The sequence below is a fragment of the Coregonus clupeaformis genome, chromosome 12 (assembly GCF_020615455.1).
Source record: "Coregonus clupeaformis isolate EN_2021a chromosome 12, ASM2061545v1, whole genome shotgun sequence".
Taxonomy (NCBI): domain Eukaryota; kingdom Metazoa; phylum Chordata; class Actinopteri; order Salmoniformes; family Salmonidae; genus Coregonus; species Coregonus clupeaformis.
The window spans coordinates 25,769,370-25,790,581 of NC_059203.1; the positions used below are offsets into that span (position 1 = coordinate 25,769,370).

A 21,212-nucleotide genomic window follows, 5' to 3' on the forward strand; every position below is an offset into this window, starting at 1 on the left:
AAAAAGATGAGAGAGGCCTGTAAATTTCATCATAGGTACACGTCAACTATGACAGACAAAATTAGGAAAAAAAATCCAGAAAATCACATTGTAGGATTTTTAATGAATTTATTTGCAGATTATGGTGGAAAATAAGTATTTGGTCAATAACAAAAGTTTCTCAATACTTTGTTATATACCCTTTGTTGGCAATGACACAGGTCAAACGTTTTCTGTAAGTCTTCACAAGGTTTTCACACACTGTTGCTGCTATTTTGGCCCATTCCTCCATGCAGATCTCCTCTAGAGCAGTGATGTTTTGGGGCTGTCGCTGGGCAACACAGACTTTCAACTCCCTCCAAAGATGTTCTATAGGGTTGAGATCTGGAGACTGGCTAGGCCACTCCAGGACCTTGAAATGCTTCATACGAAGCCACTCCTTCGTTGCCCGGGCGGTGTGTTTGGGATCATTGTCATGCTGAAAGACCCAGCCACGTTTCATCTTCAATGCCCTTGCTGATGGAAGGAGGTTTTCACTCAAAATCTCACGATACATGGACCCATTCATTCTTTCCTTTACACGGATCAGTCGTCCTGGTCCCTTTGCAGAAAAACAGCCCCAAAGCATGATGTTTCCACCCCCATGCTTCACAGTAGGTATGGTGTTCTTTGGATGCAACTCAGCATTCTTTGTCCTCCAAACACGACGAGTTGAGTTTTTACCAAAAAGTTCTATTTTGGTTTCATCTGACCATATGACATTCTCCCAATCCTCTTCTGGATCATCCAAATGCACTCTAGCAAACTTCAGACGGGCCTGGTCATGTACTGGCTTAAGCAGGGGGACACATCTTGCACTGCAGGATTTGAGTCCCTGGCGGCGTAGTGTGTTACTGATGGTATGCTTTGTTACTTTGGTCCCAGCTCTCTGCAGGTCATTCACTAGGTCCCCCCGTGTGGTTCTGGGATTTTTGCTCACCGTTCTTGTGATCATTTTGACCCCACGGGGTGAGATCTTGCGTGGAGCCCCAGATCGAGGGAGATTATCAGTGGTCTTGTATGTCTTCCATTTCCTAATAATTGCTCCCACAGTTGATTTCTTCGAACCAAGCTGCTTACCTATTGCAGATTCAGTCTTCCCAGCCTGGTGCAGGTCTACAATTTTGTTTCTGGTGTCCTTTGACAGCTCTTTGGTCTTGGCCATAGTGGAGTTTGGAGTGTGACTGTTTGAGGTTGTGGACAGGTGTCTTTTATACTGATAACAAGTTCAAACAGGTGCCATTAATACAGGTAACGTGTGGAGGACAGAGGAGCCTCTTAAAGAAGAAGTTACAGGTCTGTGAGAGCCAGAAATCTTGCTTGTTTGTAGGTGACCAAATACTTATTTTCCACCATAATATGCAAATAAATTCATAAAAAATCCTACAATGTGATTTTCTGGATTTTTTTTCCTAAATTTGTCTGTCATAGTTGACGTGTACCTATGATGAAAATTACAGGCCTCTCTCATCTTTTTAAGTGGGAGAACTTGCACAATTGGTGGCTGACTAAATACTTTTTTCCCCCACTGTATATGTTTTGTGACAGGTGTGCCACTAGTAGATCAATAATCCATTGTCATTAACGTTGCAAAGCATAACATGCCCCATATTATGCCAGCTACAAGATTGGGAAAATACCTGTTTGCTGTATATGACATTGAACTTTTCGGGAACCTAATTCAATTTTAACACAGTAAAAATGGATGGTAAACATTGTCACGTGTGCCACTAGTAGATCAATAATACAGCGTGATCAACATGGCACACCATTGCTTCCTTGTGATCTTGGGGGAGAAGTGGAAGAAGATGAGAGGAAAGGAAAGGAGGATGTACACCATTGAGGCCAATGAACAGAAGAGGAGCAGGAGAGACTCCAACCTGACTGCTGAAAGAGAGAAACAACTCGGTGAGGAGAGGACACACACACCAATTCTCTGTAGCCTCTTGCATGGTGTTCGTTTCAATAGTTTCCCTTTGGAACTGTCCCTAACATCAACCTCTAATGGACCTCCATCTCCTTCTCCCTTACAGGGTTCCCAGGGGAACTATGAGGCGCGGACACAAGAGAGAGGGATGAGGCAGATGACAGAAGAAAAGAGAGGGCGGGGACGGAGGGGAGGACAAACAGAGAAGAGGTGTTGCCCAGGGGAGTGGGGTGGGGGGAAGACTTGCCTGAACCAGCCTCCACTCCTGATCTGAGCACACCACACACACACACACACACACACACATTAGAGCCAGCTATACCCTTCCTGTGACGTTATATAATTGATTTCAATCCAAATACATAATCATGTAAGAAAGAAAATATATACTGCGCTTGAATATAATATATATTTTTATGACTGACTTAATCTTTTTAAATAATTTGTATTGAAACACAAGCAATGGACATTAGACTGGTGGAAATGTGTCCGTTGGTCTGGAGTCCAAATTGGAGATTTTTTATTCAAACCGCCGTGTCTTTGTGAGACACGGTGTGGGTGAACGGATGATTTCCGTATGTGTAGTTACCACCGTAAAGCACAGAGGAGGAGGTGTTATGGTGTTGGGGTGCTTTGCTGGTAACACTGTCTGTGATTTATTTAGAATTCAAGGCACACTTAACCAGCATGGCTACCACAGCATTCTGCAGCGATACGCCATCCCATCTGGTTTGGGATTAGTGGGACTATCATTTGTTTTTCAACAGGACAATGACCCAACACACCTCCAGGCAGTGTAAGGGCTATTTGACCAAGAAGGAGAGTGATGGAGTGCTGCATCAGATGACCTGGCCACCACAATCCCCCAACCTCAACCCAATTGAGATGGTTTGGGATGAGTCGGACCGCAGAGTGAAGGAAAAGCAGCCAACAAGTGCTCAGCATATTTGGGAACTCCTTCAAGACTGTTGGAAAAGCATTCCAGGTGAAGCTGGTTCAGAGAATGCCAAGAGTGTGCAAAGCTGTCATCAAGGCAAAGGGTGCCTATTTGAAGAATCTCAAATATAACATATATTTTGATTTGCTTAACACTTTTTTGGTTACTACATGATTCCATGTGTTATTTCATAGTTTTGTACAATGTAGAACATAGTAAAAATAAAGAAAAACCCTGGAATGAGTTGGTGTGTCCAAACTTTTGACTGGTACTGTATGTTTTTATAGGAACTCAGTCCAGCTTTCAACTTACTCTTGAAAGGTGCAATTTCAAATTTGGGTAGTGTATCAAACATTTTCCTCTTGTCATGTCAGTCATTGCATACCTTGGAGAGCTATTTATAACTTGTCATAAATGTCCAGATCAACTAGCCCATGTCGGCTAATGTTTTTTAGCTAGGTTATTTTGCCTATAGATTTTGTTGCAATGTTTGAGTCACTCAAATATCACATGATTACACATTAGACATGGCAGAATTTATAGAATTGCAAGAACATTTGCTTTAAAACTGCTAAATTTACTCTGCACCCCATGACAAAATGTGTAGAATTGCAGGAAATAAGCTTTAAACCTGCAACATTTTCTCTCCGCCAACAAGAGGGGTGTGAACAGCGGAATGTTCCCCAATGCTGGAAGAGGGACCTGAGTGAAAAAGTTTGAGAACCCCTGCTGTAGAGTAGGAATGATGGAGGTGAAAACGAAATGTCATTTTTTTCTATCAGAAATTAGTATAGGGGATTTCAAAAGGCTTCTAATCTTATGCCTATATTTATATAACTCAGTGTATTATTGCACAAAAAAATATTACAACTTTGTAAAAGTTAGGGCAGGGAGGGAGGGGTGGGTGGGAGATGTGCTTATAACCATGACTATTGCTCGATTCCAAATGGACACCTACCCCCTAGGCACTTAAAGTAGATCTTCTCTAGTCCACTCATATAGTAATTTATGATATTATTGGCACCCTTCATAAACCAATGGTTAATTCACTACAAAATCAACATTTTGCAATTGCCATCTGTCTCCTGACTTTATTCCCATTTCAAACCTGTGGTTTGAATTAAAGAGGGGGGTCCATCAGCGCAGACAAAGGATATCAAGGATCTGGAAAGAACCTGTATGGAGGAATACAGATCGCTCCCAATGTGTTCCCCAACTTCATAAAACATTTTAGAAAAAGGCTGTGCTGTTTATCATTGCAAGGGGAGGGTGCGAATAATTTTTACCCCTGTCTTTTCGATAGAGAAAATTCTCACTTTATAAACAAATGTCTTTCTCTGAGAAATTGTGTTAGCATAAAATATTATAATTTCCCTATTTTTCTCTAAAATTGATTAAATAATTTTTCCCCCTCATCAATCTACACACAATACCTCATAATGACAAAGCAAAAACAGGTTTTTAGAAATGTTAGCAAATGTATAAAAAAATAAACTCAAATATCACATTTACATAAGTATTCAGACCCTTTACTCAACACTTTGTTGAAGAACCTTTGGCAGCGATTACAGCCTCAAGTCTTCTTGGGTATGACGCTACAAGCTTGGAACACCTGTATTTGGGGAGTTTCTCCCATTCTTCTTTGCAGATCCACTCAAGCTCTGTCAGGTTGGATGGGGAGCATCGCTGCACAGCTATTTTCAGGTCTCTCCAGAGATGCTCGATCGGGTTCAAGTCCGGGCTCTGGCTGGGCCACTCAAGAACATTCAGAGACTTGTCCTGAAGCCACACCTGCATTGTCTTGGCAGTGTGCTTAGGGTCGTTGTCCTGTTGAAAGGTGAACCTTCGCCCAATCTGAGGTCCTGAGCGCTCTGGAGCAGGTTTTCATCAAGGATCTCTCTGTACTTTGCTCCGTTAATCTTTCCCTCGATCCTGACTAGTCTCCCAGTTGCTGCCGCTGAAAAACATCCCCACAGCATGATGCTGCCACCACCATGCTTCACCGTAGGAATGGTGCCAGATTTCCTCCAGACATGACGCTTGGCATTCAGGCCAAAGAGTTAAATCTTGGTTTCATCAGACCAAGAATCTTGTTTCTCATGGTCTGAGAGTCTGAGAGTCCTTTAGGTGCCTTTTGGCAAACTCCAAGCGGGCTGTCATGTGCCTTTTACTGAAGAGTGGCTTCCGTCTGGCCACTCTACCATAAAGGCCTGATTGGAGTTCTGCAGAGATGGTTGTCCTTCTGGAAGGTTCTCCCATCTCCACAGAGGAACTCTGGAGCTCTGTCAGAGTGACCATCGGGTTCTGTCCAAGGCCCTTCTCCCCCGATTGCTCAGTTTGGCCGAGGTGGCCAGCTCTAGGAAGAGTCTTGGTGGTTCCAAACTTCTTCCATTTAAGAATGATGGAGGCCACTGTGTTCTTGGGGACCTTCAATGCAGCAGAAATGTTTTGGTACCCTTCTCCAGATCTGTGCCTCGACACAATCCTGTCTCGGAGCTCTACGGACAATTCCTTCAACCTCATGGCTTGGTTTGTTCTCTTACATGCACTGTCAACTGTGGGACCTTATATAGACAGGTGTGTGCCTTTCCAAATCATGTCCAATCAATTGAATTTACCACAGGTGGACTCCAATCAAGTTGTAAAAACATCTCAAGGATGATAAATGGAAACAGGATGCACCTGAGCTCAATTTCGAGTCTCATAGCAAAGGGTCTGAATACTTATGTAAATAAGTATAATAATAATCTGTTTTTTATTTTTTATAAATTTGCAAAAATTTATAAAAACCTGTTTTCGCTTTGTCATTATTTTGCAGTAAACTAATGGACAGCAATACTTAGGCTTCTACTTCCATCTTATACATACTATATACATTTTACAGACACGGTAAACGGTACACGGACACGGTACATTTTCCATTAGTTATCTATTTTTTGATTTTCCTTTTTTAATCCCACCCTTCAGCTACCATTAACCCCTCCCATTGATCTCTAAAAACCATCCAGTCTAGACTTCTACTTGCCATATATTTTCCCAATGTGCTGTGAGTTCTGAACCTTTCTATTCGTATAGTTTCCACAGATTCTAAATTAAAGATGAACACCTTTACTAAAAGTCCTATTATATTATTGATCAACTGACCATGGCTTTTCAAGTCACCCAGCAGAGCAATCTGCAAAGATAGCTTTAAATTAATGTCCTGATTTTTCAGCCATTCCTGAATCTGCAACCAAAACAAGCTACATACAGTGGGGGAAAAAAGTATTTAGTCAGCCACCAATTGTGCAAGTTCTCCCACTTAAAAAGATGAGAGAGGCCTGTAATTTTCATCATAGGTACACGTCAACTATGACAGACAAATTGAGAAAAAAAAATGAATTTATTTGCAAATTATGGTGGAAAATAAGTATTTGGTCACCTACAAACAAGCAAGATTTCTGGCTCTCACAGACCTGTAACTTTTTCTTTAAGAGGCTCCTCTGTCCTCCACTCGTTACCTGTATTAATGGCACCTGTTTGAACTTGTTATCAGTATAAAAGACACCTGTCCACAACCTCAAACATTCACACTCCAAACTCCACTATGGCCAAGACCAAAGAGCTGTCAAAGGACACCAGAAACAAAATTGTAGACCTGCACCAGGCTGGGAAGACTGAATCTGCAATAGGTAAGCAGCTTGGTTTGAAGAAATCAACTGTGGGAGCAATTATTAGGAAATGGAAGACATACAAGACCACTGATAATCTCCCTCGATCTGGGGCTCCACGCAAGATCTCACCCCGTGGGGTCAAAATGATCAAAAGAACGGTGAGCAAAAATCCCAGAACCACAAGGGGGGACCTAGTGAATGACCTGCAGAGAGCTGGGACCAAAGTAACAAAGCCTACCATCAGTAACACACTACGCCACCAGGGACTCAAATCCTGCAATGCCAGACGTGTCCCCCTGCTTAAGCCAGTACATGTCCAGGCCCGTCTGAAGTTTGCTAGAGTGCATTTGGATGATCCAGAAGAGGATTGGGAGAATGTCATATGGTCAGATTAAACCAAAATAGAACTTTTTGGTAAAAACCCAACTCGTCGTGTTTGGAGGACAAAGAATGCTGAGTTGCATCCAAAGAACACCATACCTACTGTGAAGCATGGGGGTGGAAACATCATGCTTTGGGGCTGTTTTTCTGCAAAGGGACCAGGACGACTGATCCGTGTAAAGGAAAGAATGAATGGGGCCATATATCGTGAGATTTTGAGTGAAAACCTCCTTCCATCAGCAAGGGCATTGAAGATGAAACGTGGCTGGGTCTTTCAGCATGACAATGATCCCAAACACACCGCCCGGGCAATGAAGGAGTGGCTTCGTAAGAAGCATTTCAAGGTCCTGGAGTGGCCTAGTCAGTCTCCAGATCTCAACCCCATAGAAAATCTTTGGAGTGAGTTGAAAGTCCGTGTTGCCCAGAGACAGCCCCAAAACATCACTGCTCTAGAGGAGATCTGCATGGAGGAATGGGCCAAAATACCAGCAACAGTGTGTGAAAACCTTGTGAAGACTTACAGAAAACGTTTGACCTGTGTCATTGCCAACAAAGGGCATATAACAAAGTATTGAGAAACTTTTGTTATTGACCAAATACTTATTTTCCACCATCATTTGCAAATAAATACATTAAAAATCCTACAATGTGATTTTCTGGATTTTTTTTTCTCATTTTGTCTGTCATAGTTGACGTGTACCTATGATGAAAATTACAGGCCTCTCTCATCTTTTTAAGTGGGAGAACTTGCACAATTGGTGGCTGACTAAATACTTAATTTCCCCACTGTACGAAAACAAGTGATCTAATGATTATGTCTCTTCACAGCTAAATTTTTAGAGCTGGGATGGTTGTATCCCGCATATACATAACATTCTATTGGTTGCAAGAATTTTGTGTAAAAATGTAAATTGAAAAAAGTTTTGAATCCAGCGTTGTTTTGTGTATCAGTTCCTAAACCCTATGCCATGGAATCAGCACATTAAACATCTCTTCCCAACTATTTTGCAACATGTATGGCACAGCTGTCAACTGTTTGGTCCTTAAATGGAACTGGCATGCTTTTTTATTTATATATACACTACTGGTCAAATGTTGTAGAACACCTACTCATTCAAGGGTTTTTCTTTATTTTGTACTATTTTCTACATTGTAGAATAATAGTGAAGACATCAAAACTATCAAATAACACATATGGAATCATGTAGTAACCAAAAAAGTGTTAAACAAATCAAAATATATTTTATATTTGAGATTCTTCAAATAGCCACCTTGATGACAGCTTTGCACACTCTTGGCATTCTCTCAACCAGCTTCATGAGGTAGTCACCTGGAATGCATTTCAATTAACAGGTGTGCCTTCTTAAAAGTTAATTTGCGTTTGAGCCAATCAGTTGTGTTGTGACAAGGTACGGGGGGTATACAGAAGATAGCCCTATTTGGTGAAAGACAAAGTCCATATTATGGCAAGAACAGCTCAAATAAGCAAAGAGAAACGACAGTCCATCATAACTTTAAGACATGAAGGTCAGCCAATGCGGAAAGCTTCAAGAACTTTATACGTTTCTTCAAGTGAAGTCGCAAAAACCATCAAGCACTATGAGGAAACTGGCTCTCATGAGGACCGCCACAGGAATGGAAGACCCAGAGTTACCTCTGCTGCAGAGGATAAGTTAATTAGTTACCAGCCTCAGAAATTGCAGCCCAAATAAATGCTTTACAGAGTTCAAGTAACAGACACATTTCAACATCAACTGTTCAGAGGAGACTGTGTGAATCAGGCCTACATGGTCAAATTGCTGCAAAGAAACCACTACTAAAGGACACCAATAAGAACAAGAGACTTGCTTGGGCCAAGAAACACGAGCAATGGACATTAGACCGTTGGAAATGTGTCCTTTGGTCTGGAGTCCAAATTTGAGATTTTTTGTTCCAACCGCCGTGCCTTTGTGAGACACGGTGTGGGTGAACGGATGATCTCCGCATGTGTAGTTCCCACCGTAAAGCATGGAGGAGGTGGTATTATGGGGTGGGGATGCTTTGCTGGTGACACTGTCTGTGATTTATTTAGAATTCAAGGCACACTTAACCAGCATGACTACCACAGCATTATGCAACGATAAGCCATCCCATCTGGTTTGGGATTAGTGGGACTATCATTTGTTTTTCAACAGGACAATGACCCAACACACCTCCAGGATGTGTAAGGGCTATTTTACCAAGAAGGAGAGTGATGGACTGCTGCATCAGATGACCTGGCCTCCACAATCCCGCGACCTCAACCAAATTGAGATGGTTTGGGATGAGTTGGACCGCAGAGTGAAGGAAAAGCAGCCAACAAGTGCTCAGAATACAGTGGGGGAAAAAAGTATTTAGTCAGCCACCAATTGTGCAAGTTCTCCCACTTAAAAAGATGAGAGAGGCCTGTAATTTTCATCATAGGTACACGTCAACTATGACAGACAAATTGAGAAGAAAATGATTTTTAATGAATTTATTTGCAAATTATGGTGGAAAATAAGTATTTGACAAGCAAGATTTCTGGCTCTCACAGACCTGTAACTTCTTCTTTAAGAGGCTCCTCTGTCCTCCACTCGTTACCTGTATTAATGGCACCTGTTTGAACTTGTTATCAGTATAAAAGACACCTGTCCACAACCTCAAACAGTCACACTCCAAACTCCACTATGGCCAAGACCAAAGAGCTGTCAAAGGACACCAGAAACAAAATTGTAGACCTTCACCAGGCTGGGAAGACTGAATCTGCAATAGGTAAGCAGCTTGGTTTGAAGAAATCAACTGTGGGAGCAATTATTAGGAAATGGAAGACATACAAGACCACTGATAATCTCCCTCGATCTGGGGCTCCACGCAAGATCTCACCCCGTGGGGTCAAAATGATCACAAGAACGGTGAGCAAAAATCCCAGAACCACACGGGGGGACCTAGTGAATGACCTGCAGAGAGTTGGGACCAAAGTAACAAAGCCTACCATCAGTAACACACTACGCCGCCAGGGACTCAAATCCTGCAGTGCCAGACGTGTCCCCCTGCTTAAGCCAGTACATGTCCAGGCCCGTCTGAAGTTTGCTAGAGTGCATTTGGATGATCCAGAAGAGGATTGGGAGAATGTCATATGGTCAGATGAAACCAAAATAGAACTTTTTGGTAAAAACTCAACTCGTTGTGTTTGGAGGACAAAGAATGCTGAGTTTTATCCAAAGAACACCATACCTACTGTGAAGCATGGGGGTGGAAACATCATGCTTTGGGGCTGTTTTTCTGCAAAGGGACCAGGACGACTGATCCGTGTAAAGGAAAGCCCAGCGACAGCCCCAAAACATCACTGCTCTAGAGGAGATCTGCATGGAGGAATGGGCCAAAATACCAGCAACAGTGTGTGAAAACCTCGTGAAAAGTTACAGAAAACGTTTGACCTGTGTCATTGCCAACAAAGGGTATATAACAAAGTATTGAGAAACTTTTGTTATTGACCAAATACTTATTTTCCACCATAATTTGCAAATAAATTCATTTAAAAATCCTACAATGTGATTTTCTGGATTTTTTTTTTCTCATTTTGTCTGTCATAGTTGACGTGTACCTATGATGAAGATTACAGGCCTCTCTCATCTTTTTAAGTGGGAGAACTTGCACAATTGGTGGCTGACTAAATTGGCATTTTTTCCCCACTGTATGTGGAACTACTTCAAGACTGTTGGAAAAGCATTCCAGATGAAGCTGGTTGAGAGAATGCCAAGAGTGTGCAAAGCTGTCATCAAGGCAAAGGGTGGCTATTGGAAGATTCTCAAATATAAAATATTTTTTGATTTGTTTAACACTTTTTTGGTTACTACATGATTCCATGTGTGTTATTTCATAGTTTTGATGTCGTCACTATTATTCTACAATGTAGAAAATAGTACAAATAAAGAAAAACCCTTGAATGAGTAGGTGTTCTAAAACTTTTGACCGGTAGCGTTTATTTATTTATTTAGGTCTTTAATGCAGGGCCGACAAACAAGTTCCTTACTTTCTCCCCCTTCCACTCCCCTCCTACATTTTAACGGTAATGCTGCAATCAGTTGGTTGTAATTTTGAATAGAGCAGACATTTCCATATATTTTTGTTAGCTGCATTTGTGACATAACTCCCCCAGTCCTATTTATGATATCATTAACAAAGATTATACTGTATTTCTTTTTATATAAAAAAAAAAATCAATTAGTATATTTGAGTTTAACCATAATATTTGTTGTAATATTTGTTCTGTCTTTTCTGGTGGATTAAACTGAAATTGCAACCAGCTTTCTATGGCTTGTTTTAAAAATAGTGATATTTTGGAGATTTCATTTTCAACTATCCAAAAGTGAGAGGTTGTCATCTGAATAAATGGAAAACTGCTATTTTTTAACATAGGGTGAGCCATTCTTACCAATCTTCTGGAGAACCTGTTTGGATTTAAGTATAACTTTAGTGAGAGGTTCAATGCTTTAATATTTAATAATTTTAGCCCTCCGAATTCATATTCATTGTATAAATAGACGCATTTCATTTTGTCTGGCTTGCGGTTCCAAATAAAGTGGATAATTTTTTGCACATATAATTTTTAAAAACAAGTCGTCCGGTGTAGGCAGGGCCATCAATAAATATGTCAACTGGGATATGACTAAATCATTCATTAGGGTGATTTTTCCATGGTAGCAAGATCATACAGTGGGGAAAAAAAGTATTTAGTCAGCCACCAATTGTGCAAGTTCTCCCACTTAAAAAGATGAGAGAGGCCTGTAATTTTCATCATAGGTACACGTCAACTATGACAGACAAAATGAGAAAAAAAAATCCAGAAAATCACATTGTAGGATTTTTAATGAATTTATTTGCAAATTATGGTGGAAAATAAGTATTTGGTCACCTACAAACAAGCAAGATTTCTGGCTCTCACAGACCTGTAACTTCTTCTTTAAGAGGCTCCTCTGTCCTCCACTCGTTACCTGTATTAATGGCACCTGTTTGAACTTGTTATCAGTATAAAAGACACCTGTTCACAACCTCAAACAGTCACACTCCAAACTCCACTATGGCCAAGACCAAAGAGCTGTCAAAGGACACCAGAAACAAAATTGTAGACCTGCACCAGGCTGGGAAGACTGAATCTGCAATAGGTAAGCAGCTTGGTTTGAAGAAATCAACTGTGGGAGCAATTATTAGGAAATGGAAGACATACAAGACCACTGATAATCTCCCTCGATCTGGGGCTCCACGCAAGATCTCACCCTGTGGGGGTCAAAATGATCACAAGAACGGTGAGCAAAAATCCCAGAACCACACGGGGGGACCTAGTGAATGACCTGCAGAGAGCTGGGACCAAAGTAACAAAGCCTACCATCAGTAACACACTACGCTGCCAGGGACTCAAATCCTGCAGTACAAGACGTGTCCCCCTGCTTAAGCCAGTACATGTCCAGGCCCGTCTGAAGTTTGCTAGAGTGCATTTGGATGATCCAGAAGAGGATTGGGAGAATGTCAGATGAAACCAAAATATAATTTTTTTGGTAAAAACTCAACTCGTCGTGTTTGGAGGACAAAGAATGCTGAGTTGCATCCAAAGAACACCATACCTACTGTGAAGCATGGGGGTGGAAACATCATGCTTTGGGGCTGTTTTTCTGCAAAGGGACCAGGACGACTGATCCGTGTAAAGGAAAGAATGAATGGGGCCATGTATCATGAGATTTTGAGTGAAAACCTCCTTCCATCAGCAAGGGCATTGAAGATGAAACGTGGCTGGGTCTTTCAGCATGACAATGATCCCAAACACACCGCCCGGGCAACGAAGGAGTGGCTTCGTAAGAAGCATTTCAAGGTCCTGGAGTGGCCTAGCCAGTCTCCAGATCTCAACCCCATAGAAAATCTTTGGCGGGAGTTGAAAGTCCGTATTGCCCAGCGACAGCCCCAAAACATCACTGCTCTAGAGGAGATCTGCATGGAGGAATGGGCCAAAATACCAGCAACAGTGTGTGAAAACCTTGTGAAGACTTACAGAAAACGTTTGACCTGTGTCATTGCCAACAAAGGGTATATAACAAAGTATTGAGAAACTTTTGTTATTGACCAAATACTTATTTTCCACCATAATTTGCAAATAAATTCATAAAAAATCCTACAATGTGATTTTCTGGATTTTTTCCCCTCATTTTCTCTGTCATAGTTGACGTGTACCTATGATGAAAATTACAGGCCTCTCTCATATTTTTAAGTGGGAGAACTTGCACAATTGGTGGCTGACTAAATACTTTTTTTCCCCACTGTATCTATTTTTACTAACTTTGTTTAAAATGTATTGTATTGAGATCATTACTTTCTTTCGGGATATGAATACTGAGTATGTCCACTTCCCCGTCAGACCATTTTATTGGCTTTACTTAATTCTCCATACTGGCCTGATTATAACAGCGATTCTAATTCAACCATAAATTCATACATTGTGCCCCTGCCCTGAGAGAATGGAAGTACAATATGTAGGTAGATGTAGTAGGCTAATGTTAACTAGGTGGATCATTGTTGCCCATGAAAGGAAGTTAGGCTAACGAGCAAGCATTTTAGCCAGGTAGCCTGGGACAACAAAAACTAAAAGCGTGTACAGTATGACAGAGTCATAGACTGTTCCTCAACATGAAAGAGAGGAGGATGGCATTGGCGTTTGTCTACAGGTAGGGTGAGTCAACATGTTTTTTCTACTTGCAAGAATGAATGTGCACGCACGCACACACAGACTACAAGGTAAACTGGGAGGTTGCTCTCCGGTTTTGTGATGAAACAAAGGTGGAGACTAACAGATTATAGAGCAAACAAGTCAATTTTCACAACACATAGGTTATAACATGGCTATTCCTTCTGGCTTGGCTTCCCCAGTGATTTTACCCACACACCGCTACTGTTTGTTACCCGGAGGAAAATGGGGGTGGGTCATGCTTTTTCCATTTCAGTCAGGGGGAGGGTTTATTTAATTTTTTATTTAGTCCAGATGAGGGTAATGTAATTTGTAATCTATTAAATGTCATATTGCTCAGTGTTTGAGAATTAGTTGCTTATTATATCTCGATGTGTGCCCGATGCTGCCCCTCATCCCTGATTCTCTGCTGGGCGCGCAATATCAAGTGTGCCAAGTGTGGTCTCAATCAAATGATGCATAGTCTATACTATAGGCCTAGGCTAAACAAAGATTTAAAAAATGTACTTTCTTGTAATTTCTTTTTGAGCTTCCGGGATGGTATATATAAAACTAGGCTATCCCTTGCCAGAAAATGCAATATCTGTGCGCGCGGACTAGGCCTACTGATGTCCTGATCACTTTGAGAGGGAGAGCATGAAGATGAGGAGGACCGGAGGTAAGCTTGCTACAGCTATAATTATTTTGAATAAAAACAATATGTTTCATTGCCCATAATGAAGCTATTTATCAGAGTTATTGACCTCACAATAAGCCATATTCAAGTAATTGACATAACTTACATTACTATGAAGCGGCAGCCGCGGAGATGGGCAGCGTATGGGGCTGAAAGTAGGCTAATTTGAGAAGGCCTAATTCATTTAAACAGTCTTTTTTTACATTTGACTTTAGGCTACTAACAACATGTGTTGGAGCCTATTTCTTCCAATTCAATAAATAAGAGGTAGGCCTACCTATTTGACAGATGAAATTATAGCCTACTATCCATACATTTTGTCAGCCATTGTGCCAGAAGGGCTTGGTGTGTTAAGTTAAAACCAGGGCTCGAATTGAGGGGGGTATGTGAGGTTATTGTGTTTTTTGTTAAAGAAAATGGCTAAAAGCCTTGTTAGATTAAGATTTTGAAGAAGAAAAAAAACGGACCTGATTATATAGAGCGATTTAGAACGACGCTTTAGTCTGCAATGCTAAAAACAAGATGTACATGCCGGAGAAAGACGTGACTCCGATGCATAGGTGATATCTTTGGTTTGTCTCTATGACATTCATATGCTGTGCTACAGCCTTCTATAGCCTTGGAAACAAAAAATGTACTTTGCTTGGGAAGTAATGTGTGATTCTGTCACAATCAATTCACATTCAGCATTTATTTCAACAGGCTATTAAACAACAAGCCAACTCTAAATCAGTCAGGAGCAAGCCAGGTAGCCTAAGAAGGAACGGACATTAATTATTTAGGCTATATTACTATTATTTCATGGCTATATCCTGCCATTTAAGTAAAAAATTGTGAAGCATTTGTGGCACGTTACAGGTTGGCAGGAGCGCTCAGCATTTAAACAACACATCAACAACAGCACTTCAACAACATGCTGTGATGTCACGAGAGGCTGTGTCCTGGAGGGACGTTACATCCCCCTGAGGTGGCTGCAAACCCAGACAGCTATGGCTCCATCTGCTGGTATGGTCGGGAACTCCACCCCTCTATGGCCAATCTTCCCACGCAGCTGAAACAAATCAGGAGCTGATGAGCTGAAGGTTTGGGAAGGGAAGAGAGACAGTCTCCAACCTGGGCTCTGGGGAGGACAAGAGTGCTGCACGTCCACTTCCATGAGGAATATAAGGATTTGGAGATACTTACCTTTGGGAAATACTCACCTTTGGATATATGCACCTGTGGAAATACGTGAGAGACATTTGGAAGGACTTTTTGCTGGGTTGGCCACTAGCTGCAACGTGGACTACAGTAAGGCTGGGGAAAAGTTATCTGAGCGAGTGAGAATTATGATTCTGGATGTGGAAGAGACATCCCTGAACGGTTAACCCTTAAAGAGCCACAAGAGAACAGAATTTTGTTATATTTTCGTTAATTTCCCAAGACCTATAATAAAATCCTTGTTTTGTTTGAACCTTGTCTCCTTGCACTACTTGAGCAATCCCGCTGAAAGCTGTGTAGCCTCTCGTGACGTCACAGATGGTGGAGAATACGGGCACGCTCAAGCGTTAATAGTGCATGTCAGAGGAGGATACCGAAGGTTTGATCACCCAGTTTTCCAAGTTGGCCGTAGGCTCCCCGCCCGACTGAAATGGAGGACATATTGAAAGCCCTTGTTGCTGGCCAGCACACCCAGATGCAAGCAAACGTGGCTCTCTTGGAGGAGCAAAAGAAAGCCAACCTTCTGAAGGCAGAGGAATTGCAGTTGCAGAGACAGAGGGTTGTCCAAAATACCCGCCCAATAAAGGCAAGTGACTTTATATCTAAGATGGGAGCTACCGATGACATTGAGGCATACCTGCATGCATTTGAGGCCACGGCCACTAGGGAAGCCTGGCCCAAGCAACAGTGGGTTGGTCTGTTAGCCCCCTTTCTAACCGGGGAATCGCTGAATGCTGTCCGGGACCTGGGCCCTGACCAGGTTACTGACTATGATGCCCTGAAGTCTGAGATCCTCAGCAGATATGGACTCACAAAGTTTGGTATGGCCCAGCGCTTTCACAGTTGGACCTTCCAACCAGACCAACCTCCTCGGGCGCAGATGCATGAACTTGTCCGAATCGCAAGGAAATGGCTGGATCCGCAGAGGAATACAGCAGCGGCGGTGGTGGAGGCCGTTGTGGTGGATCGTTACCTCACGCGCCCTGCCTTATGAGGCAAAACGGTTCATCAGTCAACAGGCCTTGACCACGGCTGATCTGACCGTGGAAGCTGTGGAAAAGTACCAGGCCACAGCGGAGATGCTGAATGCTTCCCGAAAAAGACCCCAGGAGGGCGGCCCCACCACAAATGGGAAGAACCCGTCCAAAGGACCCCAAGGTCTCGAACCCAGCCACGTCAGGACTTATCCCGGCTCCAGGGGGAGCCAGAAACCAGGCGGGTCCAAGAAGAGTACACCAGGAGGGGGAAACTCGACAGTGTTACCGGTGTGGGGAGATGGGACATATCTCCTGGCAGTGTGGGAAACCAGCCGATGAACCTATGCCCACTGCGGAGTCCTCCAGCTCAGCACCCACACACCGTTTGCCTCGCTCTTGGGAGTCGTAGATGGCGGCCCAGATCGACCCCCCACCTGCCCGGTAACTGTGAATCACCATGATGTGGAGGCCTTACTGGATTCTGGTAGCCGGGCCACCCTGGTGCGTAAGGATTTGGTGGGCCCAACGTGTCTGACCCCGGGGAAAGTCCTCCCAGTTTCCTGTGTCCATGGGGACACCAGAGAATACCCCATTACTGAACTTACAATGACCAGCACACGGGGAACCATACACACGACGGCGGGGGTGGTTGATTCCCTCCCCGTCCCTGTCCTAATTGGACGAGACTGCCCAGCCTTTTACCCACTCTGGAGAGAGTCTCAGGAGAGGATAACCCGAGTACCTCGGAAACGGAGAGGCAAGACTCATCCTGGGAAGGCTCCGGTGCAATCCTCCGAATTACTCACTCCCGCCCGGGCTCTGATAGGGATGGCAGGTGCCCAGACCGACACAGAGACGGAGCTACAGAATCTGGACAAAGAACTGTCTGGTCTGAAGGGGACCGCTGAGAGGTATCGTTTGTTAAAGCAACAGTTAGACATGAAGACAGAAGAGTTAGATATCCTCCAGGCTAAACTCCAACAGAGCTCCTTCCATAAGCAACAGGAGGAGCTGGAGAGGCTGCGCAGGACCATCGAGGAGTGTGAGGAGACCCTGCGCAGTAGTAAGGAGGTCCAGAAGAAGGCAGAGGAGAAGTACAAGGTGTTGGAGAACAAGATGAAGAATGCGGAGGCAGAGAGAGAGAGGGAACTGAAAGCTGCTCAACAGAAGCTAAACTCTGCTAAAACCAAGGCTGATGCGTTCAGTAAGAAACTCAAGGAGAGACAACAGGAGGCTGAGTCCCTGGTCCTAGAGTTGGAGGAGTTGAAGAGAGAGCAGTCTGGCAAGCACCACGGCAATGCGGACGCCCTCTCCCGGCGTGATGCCTTCTTCGCTGCCTTTACCCCGACGAGGACGTCGGTCCCGAGGAGGGGGATGTGTGATGTCACGAGAGGCTGTGTCCTGGAGGGACGTTACATCCCCCTGAGGTGGCTGCAAACCCAGACAGCTATGGCTCCATCTGCTGGTATGGTCGGGAACTCCACCCCTCTATGGCCAATCTTCCCACGCAGCTGAAACAAATCAGGAGCTGATGAGCTGAAGGTTTGGGAAGGGAAGAGAGACAGTCTCCAACCTGGGCTCTGGGGAGGACAACAGTGCTGCACGTCCACTTCCATGAGGAATATAAGGATTTGGAGATACTTACCTTTGGGAAATACTCACCTTTGGATATATGCACCTGTGGAAATACGTGAGAGACATTTGGAAGGACTTTTTGCTGGGTTGGCCACTAGCTGCAACGTGGACTACAGTAAGGCTGGGGAAAAGTTATCTGAGCGAGTGAGAATTATGATTCTGGATGTGGAAGAGACATCCCTGAACGGTTAACCCTTAAAGAGCCACAAGAGAACAGAATTTTGTTATATTTTCGTTAATTTCCCAAGACCTATAATAAAATCCTTGTTTTGTTTGAACCTTGTCTCCTTGCACTACTTGAGCAATCCCGCTGAAAGCTGTGTAGCCTCTCGTGACGTCACAATGCCTATACATTTCTCATTTAGACAGTATACAATTAGGCTATACAGTGCCTTTGAAATCACTTTTAGAAACAAGAATTTGTCCAGTCTTTGGTTTGAGGATCATGCGGTGAGCAATGCATGCCTAGTTTGTTAATTTATCCTAGCAGATGTTCTTATATGCCCTAATCACAGTCAACACAAATATATTTCAGTAACAACCATATCATGGAACAAAATAGAATACATTAGAAAATGATAGTTTCCCAAATTTAAAAAAAAGTTACAAGTGCATATACACTGAGTATACAAAACATTAAGAACAACTGCTCTTTCCATGACAGACTGACCAGGTGAAAGTTATGATCCCTTATTGATGTCACTTGTTAAATCCACTTCAGTCAGTGTAGATGAAGGTGAGGAGACAGGTTAAAGAAGGATTTTGTGTGGATTGTGTATGTGTGCCATTCAGAGGGTGAATGGGCAAGACAAAAAATGTAAGTGCCTTTAAATGGGGTATGGTAGTAGGTGCCAGGTGCACTAGTTTGTGTCAAGAACTGCAACACTGCTGGGTTTTTCACGCTCAACAGTTTCCCATGTGTATCAAGAATGGTCCACCACCCAAAGGTCATCCAGCCAACTTGACACAACTGTGGGAAGCATTGGAGTCAACATGGGCCAGCATCCCTGTGGAACGCATTCGACACCTTGTAGAGTCCATGCCCTGACGAATTAAGGCTGTTCTGAGTGCAAAATGGGGTGTATGATATGCGGCTGCTGTTACAAAATTAATGGCTTTTTCTCAAATTAATTTATGATCAGATTTTTCAGTTGTAACTGGTTTTGTTGCGCTAAATGTTTACAGTTGATAGACAACTTTAGCACTGTTCCAAACAAGCGTTCAGGGAGGGTCAGGTAAAAATATATTTTACTGAAGGGAGGGCCATCCATTTTCATTTCAGAGAGGTCCGATTTTCTCCAGGTATCCCTCATTATAAATAATGTACAGTCCCTACCGGTTTTAACATAGTTGCATCCAACAGTATTTTTCAGTGACAACACGTTTGTGAGAGGGAGTTGCCCGCGACGTTACTATGCTGTCCCTTGAACAACATAGTCATATTCATTTCTATAGAGCCCCACAGTGGAAACACCTCTTCCTAGAGAGATTTAAACGGTTATCAAAACGTCACACCAGGGTAAGCCTACAAGAAACGCAGTCTTTATTTTAAGTGTTTCTAAAAGCCCATATGGGAAAAATGAATAGTGAAAAACGATTGGAACCATTTCCATGTTTGACCGCAGGTTTTATGGGTATTATGACTCATACTGTGGGACTATATGGACAAAAACCATATATATATATATATATATATATATATGTCCCCTGTCTCAGGCAGTGTCTATCGCAAATGTTGAATAAAATTCCATTTGAACTTGTTGTCCGCTGATTTCGTTATTTTGTGTGTAGAAATTTGAAACAAAATATCCACAGGCAAGTACTATTAAACCGAATCCAAAACGAGGGTCTCTGTGTGTGGCTATCACGATTTGTATCAATTGAAGCACAAGACGGAAGTACCGCGATGCATGAACAACTTCAGTAGTTGTACAAAACGGAACTCAACAGCGTTTGGAGTAAACGGTTTCTGTTGCAAAACGTTTAGCAACCGACGAAACGTTTTGCAACAGAATCAGCGTAATGTAAACACCCCAGAGCCTTTGTTTTACTATTAAAGACTAACGTTATCACGGTGTGATTGTCAGTCAAGAGAGAGGACCCTTTGTTTTACTCTTACGGACTAACGTTATCACAACTTCCTCAAGTAGCCTAAACCCCCATATCTACCATATTAGGTATCTAAATCTGAAAACAATAATACAAGGTTACGATCTCGTATTGTTTAAATGAAGTAGCTGAGCGAGACACTAGTAGTTTTCACTGGTTGCTTTGTTTAGAAACATCTGCCAAGCAGAAGAGATCGCTTTTTATCCCAACTCCCAAGCAAGTATCAAGAAACAAAGTTCATAAAATAAGTTCGTATGGCACAATCTACAACGTGTCCATAATCATTGTCAAATTAAATGTTACTCTCACCTCCTCCGTTGTGGCATCAATCGTTCAAATTCAATTCGGATCCGCTCCCCTCGCTCGAGTCTGATGACGGTCTGTATCCACTCGAAATTACGGGAAGTGAAGTGCCCCTCCCCGCTGAGTTCCAAATTACACCGGGCCTCTATTACCGGGGCCATTGTCGGGTGGGCTGCTAGGATCAGATTCAGGGTAGATGATGATGTTGTTGATGATGATGATAGGCCTAATGATGATCAAAGTCTGACCCTTAGTATTCAAAGAGGAATGGCATAATTATTTGGGTTTCAACTATTACTGTCACTTCCACATACCCTACTATGTGATGAAACCCCAAAGATCCCTCTAAAGATGATATTCATAAAGTCTGTCAAAAAGTGTCCTATTTACTTTTTTTTGTTTAAATCTATTTGCCGTTTTCACCCTTTGACATTCACGTGGTGTACAGGTCTGATCATCAGAATATAATTTATTTTGAGTGATACTCTAGTCAAGTCTATTGTATGTCACAGGCGAAATGTGTGCAACTTTTCCAACGATACTTATTCCTGCGTAGATGGACACTAGGGGATGGTGATGTGATATGTATGCACTAAGTAACCTTGAAAGCCCATTTTGTTTGAATGCAAGTCAGTAACTGTTAAATTATCATAAATCCGCTAT

At 42.7% G+C, this 21,212-nt stretch overlaps 1 protein-coding gene across 2 annotated transcripts in view; it reads right to left on the reverse strand.

The window, feature by feature from the left end:
- The window catches only part of LOC121578119 (serine/threonine-protein kinase 38-like), a 51,628-nt gene extending 30,939 nt beyond the window's left edge, over positions 1 to 20,689 (reverse strand). Inside the window, exon 1 of one of the 2 annotated variants that reach the window (XM_041892229.2) lies at positions 20,556 to 20,689. The gene's annotated coding sequence lies outside the window, so the exon portion shown is untranslated. The remainder of the gene's footprint in view (positions 1 to 20,555) is intronic. The other variant, XM_041892228.2, reaches the window with a different exon arrangement.
- Between the last annotated feature and the right edge of the window lie 523 nt (positions 20,690 to 21,212).